The sequence below is a fragment of the Arvicanthis niloticus genome, chromosome 16 (assembly GCF_011762505.2).
Source record: "Arvicanthis niloticus isolate mArvNil1 chromosome 16, mArvNil1.pat.X, whole genome shotgun sequence".
Classification (NCBI taxonomy): Eukaryota; Metazoa; Chordata; class Mammalia; order Rodentia; family Muridae; genus Arvicanthis; species Arvicanthis niloticus.
Window position 1 is genome coordinate 40,586,718 of NC_047673.1, and position 23,779 is coordinate 40,610,496.

Here is a 23,779-nt window from a genome sequence, read left to right on the forward strand (position 1 = left end):
CACACAACATTCTGGTTGTATAAACAATACCTTCTTAGTGATCTCATGTAAATTGATATGGCTACAAGGAAGGAGAAGCTTTTCACAAATACCCACACTCAGATGAAGAGTCATTATGCAATCAGTGAATGATGTGAGAGGGAGAATCAGTGCACTGCAGGGATACCTCACTTATAGATTATCTAAATCCCAAGGCTTCAGTTCTAATGACATTATATACATATGATACAACATTAAATGGGCATTGGAGGTCTATTTATATCTGTGTATCTCTATCTCCCTTATCTACCCATATATACTTACATATTACTATATTCATTACATATGTGTGTGCATGTAAATATATAACAATATTTAATGAAGAAGAGGCCATAAATAAGATGGGAAATGGGGAACATACTAGTAGTTTGGGGAGGAGAAGAAGTGGAGTGAATTCCAAACAGTACTCATTTGCAATTGTCTTAAAATGTTTTTAAAATTTTCAAAACTGACAAAGACCTTGTCAGATAGCTTAATACATCTTCAAGTGTTCTTAGCTTTCATTTTAGGAATTATTTTGCTCAGTTTTGTTTGTTTGACTAGAACCTTGGGCACTCAGCCCGGATATTTTAATTGATGTTTATGAGTAAGTACAAAGTTCCCAACACTGCGTTTTCAGTCGATATGCTATGAACTGGTGGTATTAATTGCTGCAAGCAGATGTGAAATATTTTTACAAGGGTCTCAGGTTTGATCTTTTAAATCCATATCTGATTGATATTCTGTTTAGAGAATATTAAACTTGTAAATATTTACCAATAATTATGAATTTAAAGGGCATATTTTCTTATTCAGCATCAGAGACCACTCTGAGAAAATTTTTTTGGACATGAGAAGGTTGATTTTTATGTTTAGTTATATTTATGTAATAGTATAATGTAATATGTAATAGTGTGTCAGAAACTTATACGTGAATATAGGTTCTTTTTTATAGTCATCAGTTTTGAAAAAAAAGATATCAAATTCTATTATTGTTACAGCAACAGTACAGAGACAAAATTTACTGTAAGCTTTTGAATTTGAGATTATTAATTAATAAAATCTAGTTTATAAATATGGAAAATTAAAACTCCAAACCTGTCTTGCAAAATAAATAAATTATTGATATTATATAAAGTATTTTATATAATATTGCCTTTTCACTTATTTATATTTGCAAAAAAATTTTTGAGAAATTAACATAATTTAAAATAAAAGCTATCCTTCCTTGTTATTTATGTCTGAGTGAAAGCTCTTTTCTTACGGGTTTTACGTTTTCATCAGAAGGAGACTTTTTTGTGTCTCAGAATTAAAACCCAACTATTTATATAAATGCAAGATTTTTATTTTAATATAGACACATACATACTACAAGACACATTGCACAGAAATATTTTGGAAAGATGAAGATTTACATCGTTCAGTGTGAAAAGACAGCTGGCCCAGCAGAACAAACCTGGGGCATTTCCAACCCTACACGGGAAGAACCTAAGAGATAGGCCCTGTGTGATCATTGTCAGCAAACTTAAGATGTAGTGGTTAAGTATCTTAAGAAACAGGAAGAGAGAAATGAAAAATTAAAATACATGTAACAACGGAATTTCAATTTCATCTTAGAACTCTGTGGTTCCTACTTCGCACACTTTCTCCCTCCCCTCTCCTCTTTAGCAACCCTGTCTATCTGTAATTCTTTATTTTTTATCTGATTCTTCATTTATTTACATTTCAAATGTTATCCCCTTTTCCGGTTTTCCCTCAGCAAACCCCCATTCCATCTCCTCTTCCCCTGCTTCTATGAGGGTGTGCGCCCACCCTCCCACCCACTCCTGCCTCACCACCCTGGCATTCCCCTACACTGGGCCACTGAGCCTTCACAGGACCAAGGGCCTCTTCATTTTCTAACCATGATAGAAGAAGATATGAATAGAGTGCGTATCTTGAACTTGTACTTAATCTCCTTATGTGGGAGAGCCTAAGAAGTAATCCAGGACAAACCTCATCTTATTCTTTTGATCAATTCTTTTCTTAAAATTGTTGCAAAAAAATGATACCAGGTAATATCTGGTTTCCATGCATCTGGTTCAAGAATCTCACTTTGTGTGCATGTGTGTGTGTGGGGGGTGGGGTGGGGGGAGTGGGTTGCGGCGTGTGTGCTGACTCAAAAACCTTACAGTTTCTTCCATGGAGTTTTTCTCTACATTGAATGGTTCTTCTATGAATTACAGTGAACAAAAAGGACTAGAAAATGCTTAGAAAGGTGTGGCTTGCCATTAATGACAGGTGTCTGATCCGTTTCTAAATGTACCATCGACTTGAAATGAAGAAGAAATAACTTGAGAGGGTGAATACACTTTATAGTTAGGTTTTCTCTTGGTGTCTAAATTAAAATCATTAATGAAGGCAGACAGCTAATCGGTCTGTGATTTGATTAATCTGCAGACACTCGAGGATAGGAAAAGAACGTGAAGATCCTAAGAGAAAGCAAAAATAAAAACAAAAATAAATAAAACAATAAAAAGCATCTCTGCTCGTCGTGAAATATATTTAGAGGACACCAATCATTTTTTATGGCTGCAGTAATGCTCCTTGTAATCTAAGTAAGACTTTGGGGGGGGGGGTTGTTTGATTTTTTTTTTTTTAGCTACATCTTGAGCAAAGAACACATAAACACATGCGTGGGCACGCGTGTGCTCTCTCTCTCTCTCTCTCTCTCTCTCTCTCTCTCTCTCTCTCGCTCTCTCTCTCTCTCTCTCTCTCTCTCTCTCTCTCTCTCTCTCTCTCTCTCTCTCTCTCTCTCTCACACACACACACACACACACACACTTAAATTGTCCTTGTGCATAACATTTGGATTCCATTCTAAAAGCCTCTCCTTGTGAGTCCTCATAGGTTTGATGAATGTCCCATTAGGATAAAGACACAGTCAGCTGCAATATTGTTTATAATCTTAAGCCTTTCAGCATGCAATGCAAGGGCAATAATTTTGTTTCATTTAAAAAAGAATCATGTGAAACAACTGAAGGATATTCAAGAAAGAGGCTATCTTATTTTTCTCTTTCATGTGTTTTTATTATGCAAATTAGTTTTTTATTAGTCTGTTTTACAAAATGATTTCTTTAAAATAACTTATAATAATGAAAAGAATCTTTTCTTCTATTTTTACTTAATATACTTATATACATTTCTTTCTTTACCATGGTCAGCTGTACAATAGGAGGTAAAAGAACTCATAATGATGGTATGTTTTGGTTTTGAATTATTACCTGGAAGATTTATCATGGTCTTCCAAATTCTGTACCATATTGAAAGTTATAATGACTTGGATAATTTTAAAAAGATTTTTAAATATTTCTTAAGCTTATAAATTTCAATAAAACACAAAAAATAACAAATTTATTTTTTTTATAAAACTTCCACAAATATGAAAGTTTGTTGCATACTGAATGCAATAGTGAGTGGGTTTTGAGAATACTATAAAATAGATATTTAATATTTAATACAAATTTAGATTTATGAAAACTTAAATGTCTGACTTACGTTACATTCAGTCAGTAGGACAAAAAATTCAGCTTTCCTCACAAATGTCAACATTGGTCCCATTCGGTATTTAGAAATGTATTTCATATAAGTGTGGGAATTGGAGGGTGAGGCTAGACTTGGTCAAAATCTGAAAGGTTGCACAAAAGAAATTGGCGATCATGTGAAGAGGAAATTTCTGATTTCTTTAAAAACTCAGTTGCATTACGTGATATATCTCTGGAAGCTGTCATGTGATGGGATGTTTTGCTGAAACAGATTTGAGAGGACCATGTGATGTTTGCAAAGAGTATAAGCAGAAACCAACAAATTGTACAATGATGCTCTTGCACTGTGGTGGATGCAATGCTTTCTTGGTCTTTGGTGGTCATTTCTGGTCTCCACTGGTCATCTCTGATCTTTCCTGACCATGCAATGCTTTGCTGGCCATGGGAAGCTTTGCTGATCTAGCTTCTTTTCTTGCCTTCACTATTCTTCACTTCATAGATAGAAATACATCAAAGAACTGGTTACAGTATTCTGGCTGATTCTTGTTGCTTCTGTTGGCTCATGCTGACTCCACAGAGCCTTGCAGTTTCTGCTGGATTGAGCCTCTGCTGCTGGCTCATGCTTGGTGTTTGGTATTGGACTGGACTCCTGGTATCAAGACAACCAAAAATGGAATCACCCCCAAAGAAGTACTTCTGAATAGGTCTACACCTCCCTCGTCGTCTAATTTACCTTCTTTCTCCCCTATCATTCCTATGTGAACGAGAGCCTTAAGTAAAGGAAGCTTGAAAAATCTAAGCCAACAATTGTGCAATAGCCAAAGAATATGAACATAATTTTTCAAACAAGGAGATGTATTTGTAACATGGGCTTCAGAGCTTCGCTCAATGGTCAGATCACTAATGGTACAAACACATCCAAAATGACTTTCTCTGACTTTCATACACATTAAATGAGACTTTAAGTATTATGTACTAAAAGTGACGTCATACATATGCCTTTAACCTGTGGGATCCTAAACAATAAAATGCACTCCCCTCTTCTTGGATTCCTCTTTGGGATAAAGAGATGTGTCTTTGGCTGATATACAAGAGATTGTTTGATGAAAAGTTATTTTCTGAAATTAATTTCAGTTATTTTCTGAAATTAATTTCAGCTAGAAAGACTGCAGGTTTCAGGTGGATTATCCATTTTACACAAGGGACTGAATGGATGAGGTAGAAGAGATAGGTATGATTTGCTCACCCCCAAGATTTATAACAAATTTAAAGAGCTATCCCAACTTTGTGAAGCCCACAAAGTCAGCAAAAGGTTGGTTTGTGGGCATCATGGCCTGCTCTCCCACATAAAAATCCTTCATCTTTGTCTTCCATTGTAGGGATATTTACTGATCACTGACTGACTGATTCCTTGTATACTGCTCTGTGTAACAGTGTAAAACCAGGAAAGTTCAGTAACACTCGCTCAAGGTCCCTTAAATTTAAAATGCAAAAAGATGTAGCCTTGCAAGCCTGGAGAACTGAGTTCTATCCTCCAGAGCTTATATAAAGCTAGGAAGTTAAAAACTGTCACTACAAAGTTGAACCCCTCCATCATCACACATGCAAGCACAGCAAACTTCCCTACCACATAAGCAAATCACACACACACACACAGAGAGAGAGAGAGAGAGAGAGAGAGAGAGAGAGAGAGAGAGAGAGAGAGAGAGAGGGAGAGAGAGGGGACAGAGAGAGAGTGGCATTCTAGATTTTAAAAAAATGTTTTATAACATTTTTATGGAACTTCTAAAATTATTTTCAAAACTGTAAGCATGAAGGGGTAAAATATGAGCCACTTCCAGATGGCTGACAATTAATAACAGATTAATATATTGATATGATGCCAAATATCATTAACATTGAAATGTAAAGGAAGACTCCCTGGAGATGTGCAGATAGATAATTTTTTTGGTTAGTGCAAAAACTGGGTAATAGCAATTATTTGTCAGCTTTCAGATTGAAATATTTCTTAGAAACCATAATGAATATGTCACTAACATATATGTATACATAAAAATATTAAGTACATTAGGAACTCTTGGGTCATAAAGCCCGAGTGTGATACAAACTAAATAATGGATGACTTTCTTGGAAGTATTCAAGCAAATCCAAATTACCAGGAAGAAATCACAACCTCGTAAAATAAAAGACTCTTGATAAGCTGCAGGAGCAATCAGGGTCATGGTCAATAGCAAATGGCCTCAGAGGGGCTGGTCCTAATGATGACTGGTATTGGAAAACCACTCAAAATAAAATGAGACATTCACTGTGCCTCTATTCACTCGCTGAACTAGATTTATAGAGTTTCTGAAAATTTTTGTGTACTCATTCATTCCTTAGTATTTGGCCACTAGTGCTATAGTGTTTCTAAGGGCATAAACTAAAGAGAAGACTGGCAGAGTCCTTAAAGAGCACTTATTTACATAATGGAAAATTTTATAATCAAAACAGCAACCGCAGTAACTACTAAAACTACCATTTACTAAATGCTGCTATATGCCAGGCACTGGGTGGTTTGATATAAGAGCATTGGTTTCAACTCAAAGCAACCATACAAAGTGAATGCCTTTTACTGTATTTAATGAATGGGAGCTATAAAATGATAATGGCTATTTTTTGTTTTGTTTTGTTTTTTCCCTTTCCTGATGTTTTCTAATTAATTGGCACTAACTTGGGGATTTCAAGAATACGTGTAAAAGACATCCAACTCTAATGGTATTTTTTTCTTCCATTCCAAACTAATTCGTGATATATTTTAATTTTCTTTGGTGGTAATATTTATGATGAGATAAAAATACATGTTAAAATTGAATGACTAATAGACAGTAAGTCCTCAAAAATATAAGGCAGGTTGTGATGGAGAAGTGGCTGTCTCTTTCTCACCCTCCACTCATGCATCCTTCTTTCCATTTCCTCTTCTCTTCTTCCCTTTATCCTCCCTCCCTCCCTCTTTTGTCATGAAGTAGTTTTGAGATATCTTTCATATATATATATATATATATATATATATATATATATATATATATTCCATTTTACTTAACAAATGTAAAGTCCTAATGATTTATGTGGCTTACAGTATTTAGTACCTAAAATGTGAAATGAATTTACACACATAGTACATATAGTACAATATTAAATGTAATTGTATTATAAAAACTCTATTTGTCCCACCCCCTGAAGAAAAGTATGTATTTGTATACATATTGTTCTCCAGAAATTTAGCTTTAGGATGTTAGGATTTAAAGATTATTGAAAAGTCCAAAGGCCAGAGGCACACTGCCACACATTATATGGAAGAATCATCAAGAATCCAGACAGACATACAACTGTTCAGCCACATGACTACTTGGATTACAATCTTGTAAATAATATCACTTATTAATAAATACTACATATTTTGTAAAATTTATTATGTCTGAATTATTAAGTTACAATAATTTGTCCATGTGGAAAAGGAAAAATATCAAAGTCAAATCAATAAATAATAAGCCGACAGTGAGTTTAGTCCATCTCAGAAAATCTTCTTTCCTTTCTTCTCACCTCAGAGGATCTGTAGGTTGGCAATAGAAGCTTAAAACGAGTGTCTTTGATCCAGTACAATAGGATCTCCCTCTAATCAGAGAGCATTCAAAAATCATATAAATGAGATTGGACATCACCTTGGTTTACCTGACAAAATTCTATTGATGTAATTGAAGCAAAACAATTTCAAGCCACGGATATGTCCTTCCAAATAATAAAATTAGTTTAATATTCTTTCATCTGTTAATCAAAATATGGCTCAATATATTAATAACTTCCTACTTAAATTATATAAACCTAATTTTTAGTCCTATTTTTATTTGCAATCAAATATAATACTGTAACCCACAAAGCACAGCTAGGAGCAAATTCTGCTTACTTCATTATAAATAATAAAAGCCGAGACTGCTTTATTGAGAAATTCCATAAACGTTGCTATTAATCAGAGAAAACTTTATTCATTTTAAATTTGCTTAATGAAGTCCTGGGAGAGAGCAATAACTTTAGAACTGATGATATTTTTGACATTTACATCCTCTAAAATAATGACACTGAAAAGCTCATTTGAATTTTTTTGAAATAGGCTGATTAAAAAGCACAGACAATAGATACTTATAGTTTAATACTGTTTTTTAACTTCCCTTGTCACTCTGAGAAAATCAGGGGTAAAATTACATAGGCTCCTTTTATGTTTTGACATGAATTTGTTTTATTTTGTCTAGAACATCATTAATTCAATGTTAGATGGTTTTAGTAATAAAGAAATGCTTATTCAACAATAAAATTTGCAACCACATGTTTGCTTCATTTAAGACACAGTCATTAAATTAAAATCAAAGCAATTTCTTGCCTAACCTGCCTGCTTCTAGTCAGTATTCTGTTAGCACAATTACAGGCAAAAAATCTGGTTGTTCCAAAAAAAATGGATTACTCAAATAATCAGCATTTTTTCATAAGAAGAACACATCTACCGTATGTGTTTTTTCTAACTTTAAATAATTAGTCCTACATCCCCAAATTCCTTTCTAGTTCTCCAAACATGGGCTCCACTGAAACCCTCTTCACCAAACTTCCTCAGATTTCTCTGTGACCCTGTCTCTACATTCACTGGATAAAGTTACTGGACAGTGAATATGTCTAACAATAAATAGCACCAGAAGCGGAGTAGATGTGTAGTGGCTTCTCTGACAGAGGTGCTGTATGACCTTAAGGAAATGACGTAATGACTATGAAGAACAAGTTCCTTGTAAATGTGGGCCAGTAAGAGAACGTGCCTCTTCAAATGTAAGATTAAATAACACAGAGATAGCAGATGAGATAGGGCCTGCCACATGCATGCTGACATTCAGAATACTTCTCTGAATTCTGAATTCCCTATTCCTAAATATCTTTAGCACTCAGTTTTGTCTGACTCTTGTTAGATTAGTGACTCTCTGTGTCTATAATGCCTGCTGCATTTTTAAATATGCATCAAATTCACTTCTATCTTTCCCCATTATCTAGCTCTTGTTTTTTACAGGCATGAGCGGTATCCATGTTTGTCAAGTGATTTAGTGATGGGCTGCATTGATGGCAATTATGTCTGAACGTGATCTGCTGTGGGCATGGAAGAAATGCATGCCCGTTTTATGTTCACCGTGGCTCAGTGAGATTGCTTTAAAAAATAATTTAAAGTGGTAAACTATTATTCCTATGCTATGTGGCCACTTTGAAAAGAAGGATGCTAGTTAACAGGATGTGTAATTTGGTATATTTTTTTTAGAACCTTATTTGTTATACTTACATGCACAGACATGTGGCTATAGTTATGTTCTGCACCCAAAAAAAAAAAAAAAATTACACAATTGGGTAAAGAAATGCTGACATAAGTTCATAGATCTTTTGCTACAGGATAGTGACTGTCAAAAGGCTTGATCAACATATTTTTAATTCCCTTTTAAATGAGCACAGATGCACACAAGCATACGATCATACAAGGAGTGCTAGAGGAATGTAAGAAAGAAGGGAAGGAAGCAACTAAAGAGGAAGAGAGTGAGGGGAGACAGCTAATAGGGAAAAGGGAATGCAGAAGATATAGGCAGCAGAGATAGAGATATGAGTTGTGTGGATTGTGGTGGTTATTATTTACCTGTGGGAAGTAGCTTCATAAAGGCATCCTTGGGTCAAATAAAAATGATGGCACGTTTTCCACTATATATTTCTTGTTGATAGGTGTTCCCATTTAATCTTAACTATGCAATGATCTTGAAGATTAGTTACATTTTGATGAGTGAGATCCCAGAATGCATAATCATACATTTTCTATGACTTGGGCTATAATAGTACATATTCACAGCGAGAATAACCAGGAAGTTGTCAGCATTTGATAACATACCTAGTAAAATACAATCAATTATTCTCACCCTCAGCTGAAATGTATGTATTGTGCATGTAAAATAAGATGAAGAACTAGGGTACCAAGCTTGTTTATATTGGAGAATAAACATCAGAGCAATATATATATAACTGAAATAAATCACTGTTTTAATGTTTTTTTCTCTCTGGGCCACTCTGCTTTTCCTCCTTCAGTGTCATTTTATTTTATTTCAAAGTGTTCATCCTTTGAAACATGTCTCAGCTGAGGTTTGCAATATATATAGTTGTTTGATGAATTAGACAGTACATCCTCATACAAGATAAAATGTCTTTTATCAAACACAAATATTATAGAAATCTGTACCCAGGAGGAAAATGGGATAGACAGTACACTTAATTTTTGTTATTGTTGAGGGAAAAAAATAGATGGAATTAGGAAACCAAATTTGAGTGTTGTGCTCTGGTGTGATGTGAGTGTGTGAGTGTGTTTGTGTGTGTGTTTGTGTATGTTTATCAATAATGAAGAGTTTGTAAGGGACATTCTGACTTCACTTAATGCCTCCTAAATTCATATGTCTCAGAACTGTCCTCACAATTTTAATCAGCATGTAAAACATTAATTTCGATAGAGATTACCCAGACTTTCTGTGACTGCTCTCTTTCATCTTGTTTACTAATTTGTAAATACTTCTTTTACTATTAAGTTACACACACAGGTTAATTATTTTTACAGATGCTCTGAATTTATCTTATGGTTTTTATATTAGTATGTTTAAGATCTCTATAATACATCCATTTTATGAATAATAAAAATAAATCAGATATAGAACAGTCATTGCGGCATATACTGTTGATACCACCACTTGAGAGGCAAAGGCAAGTAAATCTCTGATTTCAAGTACAGCCCAGTTGCAGCAATACAGGGTAATTCTGTCTCAAAAGAATCATATAATATTGTATCATATCATATTATGTCATGTCATTATATAAGTATTGGAAAGTCCTTCAAAGAAATTATAATGTTTGACATTGATATATACCTTTAGAAAGAGAAGAAATTTTTGTTGTTATTTTATGGTTATCTACACCTAGATTCTTTTATTAAACATAACATTTGTAAAATTCACCCAACTTCTTAAATAGGATTGCTGTAAAAAACAATTACATGGTTGGATTTATAGAAATTACTAATTTTACAAATACAGAAACAAAAGCCTCCTTAAAGAGATACAAATTTTATGATTTTTCTCCCCAAAACTTTCAATATTACCAGCTTCCTCCACCCAGATGGGTGAATACTGAATTCCATAGTTTCAGTGTCCCTGTCCCTGGGTGCTGTTGAACATATTTTTCTATGTTTACCAGCCATATGTCTGTTCAAGTTTCACTCATTTTAAACATTGGATTGCTCACCTTAATTTACTTTGTACTTTGTGGGAGCTTCTAATATGTTCCTTCCACAAGCACCTTAATAAAAAAATATACGTTTTGAAAAATATTTACCATTCATTGCAGCTAGCTTATAGATTATTCTCAACAAGATCTAGTGACTAGAAGTTGATAAGAACATTTTCATTTAAAATTTTTAAGAATCATATATCTTTTTTAACATCTTAAACTTTAATCATCAATATCTTTTAAAAGCAGCATTTCAATCATTGGAAGATTGAGAGGTTCTCTTTGGGAACTTGTTGAGAATATGGGATTCTGCTGGAGAGGGAGAGTATGAGAGATAGTACTGAGGGAAGGATGAAAAAAACCAATAAAATCCATTATATACAAAGAGGATATTTTAGCAAATAAAAACCAAAAGAGGAAAGGTATGGGAATAGTGTATTATGCTATATTCTCTGTTTTCTTCTGGAAATATGAACTCTATAACCTTTTCAGTCTTAGTTAACATTAATGTATGATATAAAGTAGGAATTAAGGTTTATTAATTTTTGTGCATTTATTTAGTAGTCTCAGTACCATCTATTGAGCAGACATTCTCTATACCATTAAATTTCTCTGGTACTTTAGTGGTTTTTTAATCAACTAATCATGTGTGTGTGTACATTTCTAAGCTTTCTATCCTGTTATTATTTTATTTTCTATTTATTCTTGCAACACCACAGTCTCATTCACTGTAATTTCATAGTCCGATCAAATTTAGTCCTTACCTCACCAAAATTATTCTAATACTTTTAGGATTTTAAAACTTGCACAGTTTTTGGAATCTGGGTCAAAGTTGGACTTAACTCAATGGTGAACTGATAACCTACCCTGCTCATAGTACTGTGTTTGATTCACAGAACCACTGGATAAAATACCAAAAATCCCCTCATCAGTTTGTTTTGTCTTAAAAAGCTCAACTTGGGCTATTATGTGGAGTTCAGAAAACCCAAAAATCTAATTAAGAAATGGGGTACACCTCCATTCAATTTCCTGACCCTCGGTACTTCTCCCCATCTCCTCCCACATTGGGGGAATGGAGAGCTGGGGTTATCCACTACAACAGATGCCAGGGAAGCAAGACATTCCCAGGACCCAACAGGATGACATTAGCCGAAATATTCAACAAATCAGAGATAGAGCCTGTAGATACCATAGCCAGTGGACAGGCATGGCCCCCATTTGAAGGATGGGATCACTCATCCAACTCAAAAATATTAAACCAGAATTGCTCCTGTCTAAAGAAAATGCAGGGACATAGACTGGAGCAGAGACTGAAGGAAAGGCCATCCACCTAGGACCACACCACTTAGGAATCCATCCCATCTGAAGATACCAAACCCAGACAATATTGTTGATGCCAAGAAACACTTGCTGATAAGAACCTGATTTAGTTGTCCCCTGAGAGATTTTGCCAGAGCCTGACAAACACAGATGCTGATGCTCACAGCCTACCATCAGACTGAGCCCAGGGACCCCAGTGGAAGAGTTAGGGGAAAGACTGAAGGAGCTGAAGGGGTTTGCAACTCCATAGGAAGAACCAAAAAAAAAAAAAAAAGAAAAATCAACCAACCAACCCCCCTTCCCCCTCCCCCGAGCTCCTAGGGACTTAACCACTAACCAAAGAGTACACATGGAGGAGGGACCCATGGCTTCAGCTGCATATGTAGTGGAGGACTGACATATTTGCCATCAATGGGATGGGAGGTCCTTGGTCCTGTGGAGGCTTGATGCCCCAGCATAGGTGAATGCAAGGTCAGAGAGGCAGGAGTGGGTAGGTGTGTGTGGAGGGGCTCCCTCATAGAAGCAGGGGAAAGGGGATTGGATAGGGGGGTTGTGGGAAAGGAAACTGGGAAAGGGACAACATTTGAAATGTAAATAAATAAAATAACCAATTTAAAAAGGGGGTACACAGCTAAACAGAAAATTTACAACAGAAAATCTGGAATGGCTGAGAAGCACTTAAAGAGAGGCTTTAGTTCATCAGAGAGATGCAAATCAAACCTACACTGAGATTCTACCTTACACCAATCAGAATGGCTAAGATCAAAAACTCAAGTGACAGCACATGTTGGTGAGGACGTGGAGAAGCAGGATCATTCCTCCATTGCTGGTGGTTTTTCAAACTGTTACAACCACTCCAGAAATCAACCTGGTGGTTCCTCAGAAAATTGGAAACAGTTCTATTTGAAGACCCAGCTATAGTACTTTTGGGCCTATACTTAAGAGATGCTCCACCATACCACAAAGACATGTGCTCTACTATGTTCATGGCAGCCTTTTTGTAATACCTAGAAGTTGGAAACAACCTAGATGTCCCTCAACTGAAGAAGGAATACAAAAAAAATGTGGCTCATTTACACAATGGAATACTATTAAGTTATTAAAAAATCAGGACATCATAAATTTTGCAGGCAAATGGATGGAACTAGAAAATATCTAGAGTAAGGCAACCCAGATCCAAAAGAATATGCATGGTATATATTCACCAATAATTGTATATTTGTCAAAAAGTACAGAATACCTATGATACAACCTACAGACAGTAAGACATATAACAAGCAGAAAGTACCAAGTGAGAAGTATCATTACAATTAACTTGAGTAATATCTGAACAGGATTTATATATTTCCTACATGTATGTATGTGTATATGTGTGTGCATACACATGTGTGTGTGTGTGTGTGTGTGTGTGTGTGTGTGTGTATGCTCATGCACAAAATACATGCCCTAGTTTCAGTTGTTCTTGTTAAGGAAACTGAAAACTTAAACATAAAATTACCCTGTCTGCTGGAATTCTTCCCTATGACTCTTTTATCTCCCTCCCTCATGATTCCTTTTTATTTTCTTTTTTATGTTCTACCACTCAAAATGTGTGTTGCTATATTGAGGCTTTAATTAATCGAGGAAGTTATCATTACTTCAATATACAGTGTCATCTACAAAACACTTCATGAACTGTCTGGAGCAGAAAATAGTATTTTAATTAACTCACTTCTTTTTCTTAGTTTTTCCTCATTTCAAACTTTGAATCACTTTGAAAAACTTAGAGAATACAATTGTATTTTGAGAGAAAAGTTTTATTTTAACAGGAAGGGTGATATGTAGGAGGAGCTAAGGGGGAAGGAGTACCGAGAGGAAGAGATGGAGTAAGGAGAGGAGAAGATGAAGGAGAGGAGAAGCTAGGTGATGAGAGAGAGAGAAAGAGCGGGGGGCATAGAGGCAGATGTTCACGTGTCTCCACCAGTCTAAGATAGTTGATATATCTAGGTTGGGTATTGGGATACACTTCTGATTGAGCATTACCAAATTTATGAAGCCTTTGATTAACATTTTTAAAAATTTGTATAAAAGCAAAAAGGAAAATGGGGCATGGGATAGGGGTTTTCTAGGGAGAGGAAATGGGGAAAAAGAATGGCATCTGAAATGTAAATAAAATATAAAATAAAAATAAAAAACACTAAAAAAAATACTTTCAGATCATGATCATCTTTGGTGAGGGTTTAGATGACACTATATAGTTTTCACCCTTATTCCCCAGATTTTTCTTTAGAGTGAGTTGAGTGATTCCTTGGACATCATGTCTGGGTTTATAGTTCTTTTAGTCCATTGTCAGCTGCCATGTGGGTCCTGGGAATTGAACAATGATCCCCTGGTTGAGCAGCTACTACTCTTAACCACTGCACCATCTCTTTAGTCCCATGGGTTTGTATTTCTTCAACACAATAGTGTTCAACAAAAACTTGGAATTTCTTTCAATAAATTCTAAGGTAAGCGTGGAAATGCTACCTGTTGATTCCAGGATAGCACTGACCGATTTGGGCCACAGTGGCAGGAAAGTGGTTGACCTTCTGCCAGATGTCCACACCTTTATTTTTTTGCCTCAGCTTCAGAGAATGACACTCCTTCAATTGCCTCCCACTCTCCTCTTCAGTCTCCTCTTTTATTTCATTCACCCTTTCTCTACCCACTGCTCTCTTTCCTTTCCCTTTTCCCTGACCCACATATTTCTCTATCTCCACTTTCTTCCTATCTTCTCTTTCCTCTTTTCTTTCCCTTCTCTCCCTGATGCTCCCTGCCATTTTCCTCCCCTTCCTCTTTCCTACTTCTCAGTTCTCTATTTCTCCTTCTGTTTTTCTTTCCTAATGCCTCCCTCTCTGCTTCTTTTCTGCCCACTTTCTCTTTCATCTCCTTATCGGCACTCTTCTCCCTTCAGACAATCTAGAAACAAATTTGGTACAATGTAAGTACTACATAGCCTTCATGGCTGTATATGCTCTAGACCTCCTCCTAAAGTTGGCCAAGCTTTCTGGTTCAGCTTGCTCATATCTTGTTACATTCTCCATTCTATTGTTGTTGATTCTACTAGTTCTCTGTTTGTGTCCTGGAAATGCTATCAGCCTCAGCTGATTTTTTTTTAAAGGTTCAAACCTGTCAAGGTTCGTAACAGTTTAATTTGTGTTCTACATGTTAGGATTTTTATGTTTTCCGCATTATTGTTGATAATATTAATCACTTTAATGTGTGTATGTGTGTTTGTGTGTTTGTGTGTGTGTGTGTATCAACAGTCTCAGAAGCCATTATCATTTATGGTAGTCCAGTTTTGAAAATTATAGAAGGAGTTTATCTTTCAAAATAAATCTCAATTTAGGACCTATATCACATCATGATCTGATATAGGTGATATATAACTTATCATTTTGGAGTCTCAATTATTTCTTTGAAAAACTCAGGCCAGTGTTTAGCTTCCATCTTGCTTAAAAGAAAACAACACATATGTGGAGTGCTTGTGAAGATGTTTGCTTCTGTATTTCATGTTCCTTTATCATTCTTTCAACTATGTTAGAAGAAACTAGATCATTTGCTAGAAGATAATAACAATCAAATATGGAAGTGGATGAATTTCCTTCTACTCAGTCAATATTTAACTACATGCTATTTATTATTTAAAGGAGACCTACACAAGTATGGATTTATAGAATTTAGAAGTTTGTTTAGTATAAATTATACTTAATTAATACATCATGAGTTATTTACCTACATGAGCCTTTGCTAGAAATTAAGACCCAAGTAATAATAAATCAATTGTAAAATACTAGCCAAGCATGGTAGTCTCTGCTTGTAATTCTAACAGTTGACAGTCTATGGTAAGAGGGCTCTTAAAAGTCATGTTGTGCTACTTAGCAAGTTACAGGACTCCATATGTTTTAAGAGAGAGCCATTCTAATCAATCAATTAATTAATTAATTAACTAAAAATTGAATAAAATTATTGACTTAAAGATGCTACATTTAACATGATAATATTGAGTAAAAAGCTAGTGAATAAATTATAAGTACATCATGAAGTTCTAGCCTCATTTATTATGCACATTCTTGGATTGTAAAGAGAAAATAAAACTCTGGTTATACTTGGCTTCATTCATTCTAATTATTTTTATTTTTATTTTATTATTTATAGCTTTACTTATGAAGAATTTAAATTTTTTATCTGTAAGTCTTGGTAACTGTGGTTTGATAATCCCAATGTAGAATTATTAAGGACCATACGATAAACTAAAATGTTTTTCGAAAGTTGAAGAAGTCATTATTTCTTTGTTTTTCAGGCTGTTTCTTTTTCCAGGCATTGGTATAAATACTCACCATGGTTTAATGATTCTTTGAGTCTTTCTACTTATAGCTACAACCTTGGAATTCCAAGAGCTAAACAGGCTTTAAAATTACCCCTACTTTTGCCTTTGTTTTGCCATTTATTTTGCCTGATTTTTTTTTCAAAAACTCTCCCTAGGCAGTCCCTTCTTTTCAGTTTTGAGCTCCCAGTCAAATTTTAGGGAAGTCTTTTTTTGCTAATCATAATCATTATGAAATCATCACTCTGCAATATTCTCTTCAGTTTCTCGGTAGAAAGACCATAGCATAATAAAACAATAGATGCTACCCAATAAGAGATATTTGTGAGATAGGCAGTGATGACAAGCTTAATTCCTATGGGTGACTGCATGGTTTACAGATGGCTACCACTGTGCTTCCCTTTAACCTTCTTGTCCCTTTGTACACATATGCTACTCCTATGTCTCTGTATATACAGATTGCCTCTTGTTATAAGAACATTGATCAAATTGCAGGCCCTATGCTTCTTAGCTGATGCTAATTTCAGCCTTAAAATGTAATCACATTCTATAGTTTTCAAGCTAAAAACTTCAATAAACAGTACTCAGTTCAGCCAAGAAGAATTTTACCATGATCTCTAATTTTTATTATGACTCAATATTAAATAATGTTTTCATTATGATTTTTTAATATATTCCCCAATTGACTGTGTTTTCATTGAAGGTAGTGTGTGTGTGTGTGTACATGTGCATGTATGTTCATGTCTCCTCTGAATATCATAGCTTGTAGTTTATTCAGACTGTACATGCAGCACAACTCAGTGAGGAAGCATTTGCAATTCTTGGAGATGGCCAGTACATTTCATTAAGGGTACTAATGTCATTAGAAAATAGAAATTAGTTCTGTTGTTAATTTTAGACTATTTCTCTCTTTACAAGAAAGGACATGTAGAAAGCTTTCTCTAAAGTACCATCTTGAATTAGATAGCTAAATTCTTTGTCAAAAAAAAAAAAAGTAATTTCCTGTCTACATAAGATTAGTGCTTAAATTTCTTAAGGATGCCTAGGCACAACACTTAGCATCTTTCCTTGTTCTAACAGGTAGAATATGTGAGCGTTTTCCCCTTTAATGGTTTTTGGTCATAGTTTCAGTTAATGTTTAGAAAGTGCCTTTGTTAGTTTTCTATTGAGACAAAACACTATAACCAAGGCAACTTATAATAAAGCATTTCATTTGTCATGTTACAGTTCTAGAGACTGTGTCCATGATTATCATGATGTTACAACTTGGCAACATTCTGGCAGGCATGGCATTGAAGTGATAGCTGAGAGATAACATATTAAGACAACAGCAGAGGTAAATGCTGGGGGAAGGTAGGATAGGTAAGGATGAAGGGCCAGACTACATCGACTAACTAGAAATTACAAAAATATTTGAAAGATCCTAGCCTCTCCCCAATGACATGCATCCTCCAGTAAGGTCATACCTATAAATCCTTCCAAACAGTTCCACTAACTGGGACTGTTTGTAAATATTCGACCATGTAAACCAACAGGGGAAATTCTCATAACAGCTTGAGGAGAATCCTAGGCCTTAGAATCATTGCCAGGTTGATACAGCAGACTGGGACCAACCTCTCAGAAGGGCATCTATCAGTCAAAGTACTGGCATTGAATTGAATTATTATCTGACCAAGAAGGGTGATTTTTTTTCCATAGAGGGGGGAGGCTTATTCTGCAGAGTACTAATTCACTCGTAAGCATGACCAGTTTATCTAATTTACTTGTTAAACCAATTGATGCAAATAAAGGTTACTTTGACTCCTGTTAAATTATGTAATTCTAAAGGCATGTCATGTGAATTTTGGTAGTTGCTGGTAATATGGTTTGAATAAATGATTCTGTAAAGTCTCTACCTTAAAAACATGGTATGGTGTGGAGCCTGTGGTACCTGTAGAATACGGTTGACCTTACTGAGAATAAGTTAGCTTAGTGAGGAATTCCTTAGGAAGAGGATTAGGGGAAACCATTCCCCCACCACCATTTTGTTTTCATTTAAAAAAAAAATGTGAGGTTCTTTCTCAGTTACAGAATCTCTGCATAAATAATGTGTTGTTTCTGGTCTAAGGCAGAGAGGCCAAGCAGTGATGGACTGCAAATATTGAAACCATCATCTAACAGAAATCATTCCTTGCTAGACGTGAATTCTCTCAGGGTTTTGTTACAGTGACAGAAAGCAGACTTGAGCTGCTGTGAACTGCTAATAATATATAAGCTTCAAAGGCTAGGAGTTTTTCACTCTATCCAGCTGCTTTATTCAATACCAAATTCATCGTGTAATTTACATTTTCTGAATAAATAAAATAATTCCATTTCTGTATGTTTAAATTATGTTTTGTAATTATTGGTAGAGTGCTTTGCTGATGATACAACCACAGTAGTATAAATGCAGTTTAATAAATTGTCATTGATTTCTACTTCCAGAAAAGTACATATAATTATGTATTTCCATATGTATACTAAGATTCAATAAATATTGACAGAATGAGTACTGCCCAACAGAAACTTGAAATCTAGTTAAAATACACTGTCTCCTGCCTTTGTAATTTTGGGTCCTACATTAGAAACTATAGGAATAAACTATCAAAGTTATGTGAGTTGTCACATTCTTACAATTGTTATCATTATGGTAATCATTTAAACAAAGTATAAAAGCATTCCAATTACTGAGGGGAATTAAAAAATATTGTTCTTACTTGTATGCAGCTATAAAATAAGATAGGCTCTTTCTAGGTAAAAGGCATTTCTAAGACAATGGTTATCTTTAACTTTCTCCATGGAGAAAGCATGCCGATCATCTCATGTCATCATGAAAGGTTATCAGAGTCAAGTGATGTACCACTAATATTTCCTAGAAAGTTGTGTTCCCACAGTAATTTTGTATAAGAATCATTTTAAAATGCTCAAATAAATAGGTTACACTGACACTACCATTTTAGATAAAAGTACTAAAGTTCTCAGACATACCCTTTATTTGGTGGTAATGGATTGAAATCCAGAGTGCTACAATGTACACATTTTGTTGCCCCCTATTGTCTTAGAATGTACTGGCACCCTGGACAGCAGTTCAGTTCGCATTCTGGTTCTCCTTTGAAACAAGATTCCCTAATGTGTTTTCTGTGGGGATATTTAACAAAAGAGGGATTACAGTAAAATAAATTAGAGGGATAATGGCTGCAACAAGAAAAATTTAAATATTAAGACACAGCACTTCTGTCTCAAAATCCATAAAATTTAAGTATACCTATAAGCATCTCACATGAATGTTCACATGACAAATACACATTTAACAATAAGAAGATAATTTCAAAATCAAGTATGCTATATCAGTTACATTTTTATCTCATTTTGTGGGATTGGGAGAGGATATTGTCTTATGTTTGATATGATATTCTACCACACACTGACACGTTTTAAAATCTTTAATCAGAACAATAGCATCCTTCATTCATTAACATTGCCTGTTCAAATTCAATCAATCATCAAGTTAAATTATGATGTTTAGATATGAAAAGATAAAATCTTAGGCTGTCAGTGATTCCAGTAACTTCAGGTTATAATTTTACACTCCTTTATGATCTACCATCATGACAACTGGAATTTTAGTTTCTATCAAAATAAGACTTCCTCTGGGACTGATACAAAAGCTCAATTTCTCATTTTTTGGCTGCCCCTCTTGTCACTTTTTATAGCTATCAGCCTTTGATTTTAATCTTTGCCTACTTAATATTTGTAAATCAATGAATATTCTTATATGCTCTATTGGCTTTCCTCTGAGGGTTTCCTTTACTCCTTGCCTCCTTCCCTCTGATTTTTTTCTTCCTTCCTTTCTCTTTCCCACCCTTTCTCCCTTCCTGGCTCCTATTTGTCACTCCTGGCTCCCTTTTTCCCTCCCTCTCTCCTCCCTCCCTTCTTTTCTCCCTCTCTCCTCCTACTCTTCTTCCTTCCTTCTTTCCTTTCTTCCTTTCTTGTTTCTTTCTGGTTTCATATCTTGTCCTGAATTTATACAGCTATTAGTCCATAATGTCTTCTATCACAAACCAAGCCAGGGTATGCCACAGGTTGCACTAATATGGGTCATCACTGAACTGAGAGCTTTGAACTTTTAGGTTAGCTAGGGCTTCATTCAATTTATTCCTTTAGCTTAGATATATCATGAATGTCAACATCAGAGAGTCTAATGAGAACTGGATGAGACAATGACCACAATAAAAAAAGTTACTCTTTGATGTTGAAATAGTACAATCCATGATTTAAAAGTTAATGTTAACTATATTCTGAATTTTCCATGTGTAATTTAAGTAAGCTGTCCCCTCATGTATATTCAGAACATATTCTATGGAATATGTGTCTTATCTATGTGCAACTTTAGAAAGCGGGTTATTTTCACTTCTTTCTCTTCAGTTCTCAAAAATATAACTATATACTAAAACATTAAAAAATAATTAAAAATTATGTACTAATTTCTTTGTCCCTCACACTTAAGTGTAAGACTATATAAATTGTATACATAATATAGATTTTAAAATTTCACATGCTTAATAAATGTATGAAAAATGTCCCCTCTGATAAATCTTTAATTACCATACATGAGTAACTTATTAATATTATTTGATCTTGGCCATATGAATTTCTTTTAATGTATTCTGAAGCTCTAAAGCTTTACATATACATTTAAAATGTTTCCTGGAAATGTTTAACTTTATTTCTGAGTCTATTGTGGATGTAATATCTTTATGTTCATCTCTCAACTACATATATAAAATATTTATATAAAATAAACTTTTATATGTTTTTATTATGACTAACATGGATAAAGCTACATTGAGGAGAGGACATTGTGTCTTTGCAGAATTTTTCTTTTTTTTATTTTTTGTCTATATTTCCAACTGAGGTGAAGAAATAGCAATAAATTAATAAAACATATAAACACAATCCAACAAACCAACATCATAGTATACAGACTTAGAGGGTTAAATAAATCAAAATTGTTTCTGACCCAACAACACACTGAATGTCTCACATCAACCAGAAGCCACCTTTTCAGCAGCCTTCCTGAACATCCTAATAGGTTAATGTGCGGCCTGCTTTTATGACTCAATCTTTTTTAAAGAGGACTTGTTAAAGCAGCAATGGAGTGAAACTGCAAGCTTAGATTTTTTTTTTAACTGCTTTTCTCAACTGCACTAATTTCTTTATCAAGTTACAGGGCACAGAGAATATAGCATTTAACAAAATAACACAAAGTGAAATGTAAAGGAATTTAAATCGACATGTAAAATAATGCCAATGTATTTACCCCTGAGTATTTTGAAGCATTCCTCATTTGTTAGCTTTTGAAGCTCTAAGAAATATAAAGATAAACCAACAACCCTCCTTATTTGATAGCCTCACTGTTATAGGTAGTCTCTGTGGATGATTGGGTAACACACTGAGCATCATGACTTCTCCACACAGGGTATTTATTCCTTTTATCATTGCCATGAGAAAATGACTATCAAGAACAATGTAGGGAAGAAAGAATATATTTTGATTGACAGTGTCTGAACAACTGTGATAAATCGTGGTATGGAATACTTGGTGGAACAGTTCTGAGGTAGATGACGAGTTTAACTGAGATATCTTCCATCCTGATATCATTTAGGAAGAAAATAGTGTGCACAATTAGTAGCCAGACTGTTATCCTCCAAAGGGTTTGCCCCACTTTTTCAAAGTTTCATAACCCATTAGGTCAGTACCGTCAGCTGGAGAGCAAGGGTTCAGACATATGAATTTATGGTGGACATTTCTGATTCAAAACATAACCTACAGAGTCAAAAACTGTGAAAACAAGAGATAATTTTTTCTGTATAATTATAGAGGAGTTGAAAATTAAAATTCAAAAGTCACTTTACATGAACATATCAGGGCATTTAAATTGACTTTAGTAGCAAATACTATTTTTGGATTCAGCAAAGTATATCTTTTTTATGACTGAAGGAAAAAAAAAAAAACATCCGGAGGGGTGGACAACACAAGATAAAGATAGTCAATTCTCCACAATGGATAGGAAGGGGCAAATGAGACCATTCCAGGGGTGTATCAGTTCACTTTGTAGACTGCTATAGAGGGAAGAATTTGGAAGTATGAGTTTCAAATCTAAAATTTATTTTTCAACTTCAAATTGAGGCGTATGATATCCTTTGTAAATTCAGAAGAAATGCTTCTAAACTCAATGTTTTCTAATAAAGTTTAACCTTGTTATCTAACATAATGACATATGTTTTTAAGCATCTTAAATACTAATTTTAAGCATAATTTATCAAATGATAATATCAGATTGTCACAATTTAGATTTTCAATGATTGGCATCGATATCCTATTAAAAGCTGCGAAAATGACTGCAAGTTTAAATGCTAAATATACTTTAATTCACACTGCCACATCCATTAATTGGTGATGTACACTGATACAAGCACATTGATCTTCTTCAACCTCTCCCTTGTGAGTAATTTTGCTCTGAAGGAGACATTATTAGATACAATAAGTGGTGGCATTCCACTTCAACAAATGAGTCTGGCTTGACTGCAGAAAGGTCCAGTTAATAATGAAATATAAAGTGACTTACATAATTTTTCATATGGTAACATTCAAGTCATTGCAATTTTGTAAAAACATTCCATTTGTAGTCATTCAGAGATGATTTATCTTGAAATGTACACCTTTAGGATATTGATCAAACCAACTTGGAATCATATATATTTCTCATGACATTTGCTTTAAGCTTGACATTGAAAAGTTTAAATATATATTACAATATTAAAGATTTTTAAACAAATATTCATTTGATTAATGCCATTAAGAAGCAAGCTTAAAACTGTCATTAATTGGTTTAAATATATAGTATCATTAAAACCCCTACTTCAAGTTTTTTATTGATAGCAATAATTCTTTTTTCCTTCTATAATTCTAATTTATATACACACCCATACACACATATACTGTGAACACCATAGAGGAAAAGTTACTGAAGAACTTTATTTTAGAATGTATTCTATAAAGACATATTTTAATTTCCATTATGTGTACCCATGTATAAATACTGGAATGTGAGTAAAGGGGCCTGTCGTGGACAGAAGAGAGAATCGGATTCCCTGGAATTGTAGCTACAAGTAGTTATATTTAGTCTGATTTGGTGATGGGAACAGAACTGAGAGTCTCTGAAAAAACTGTATGTTCT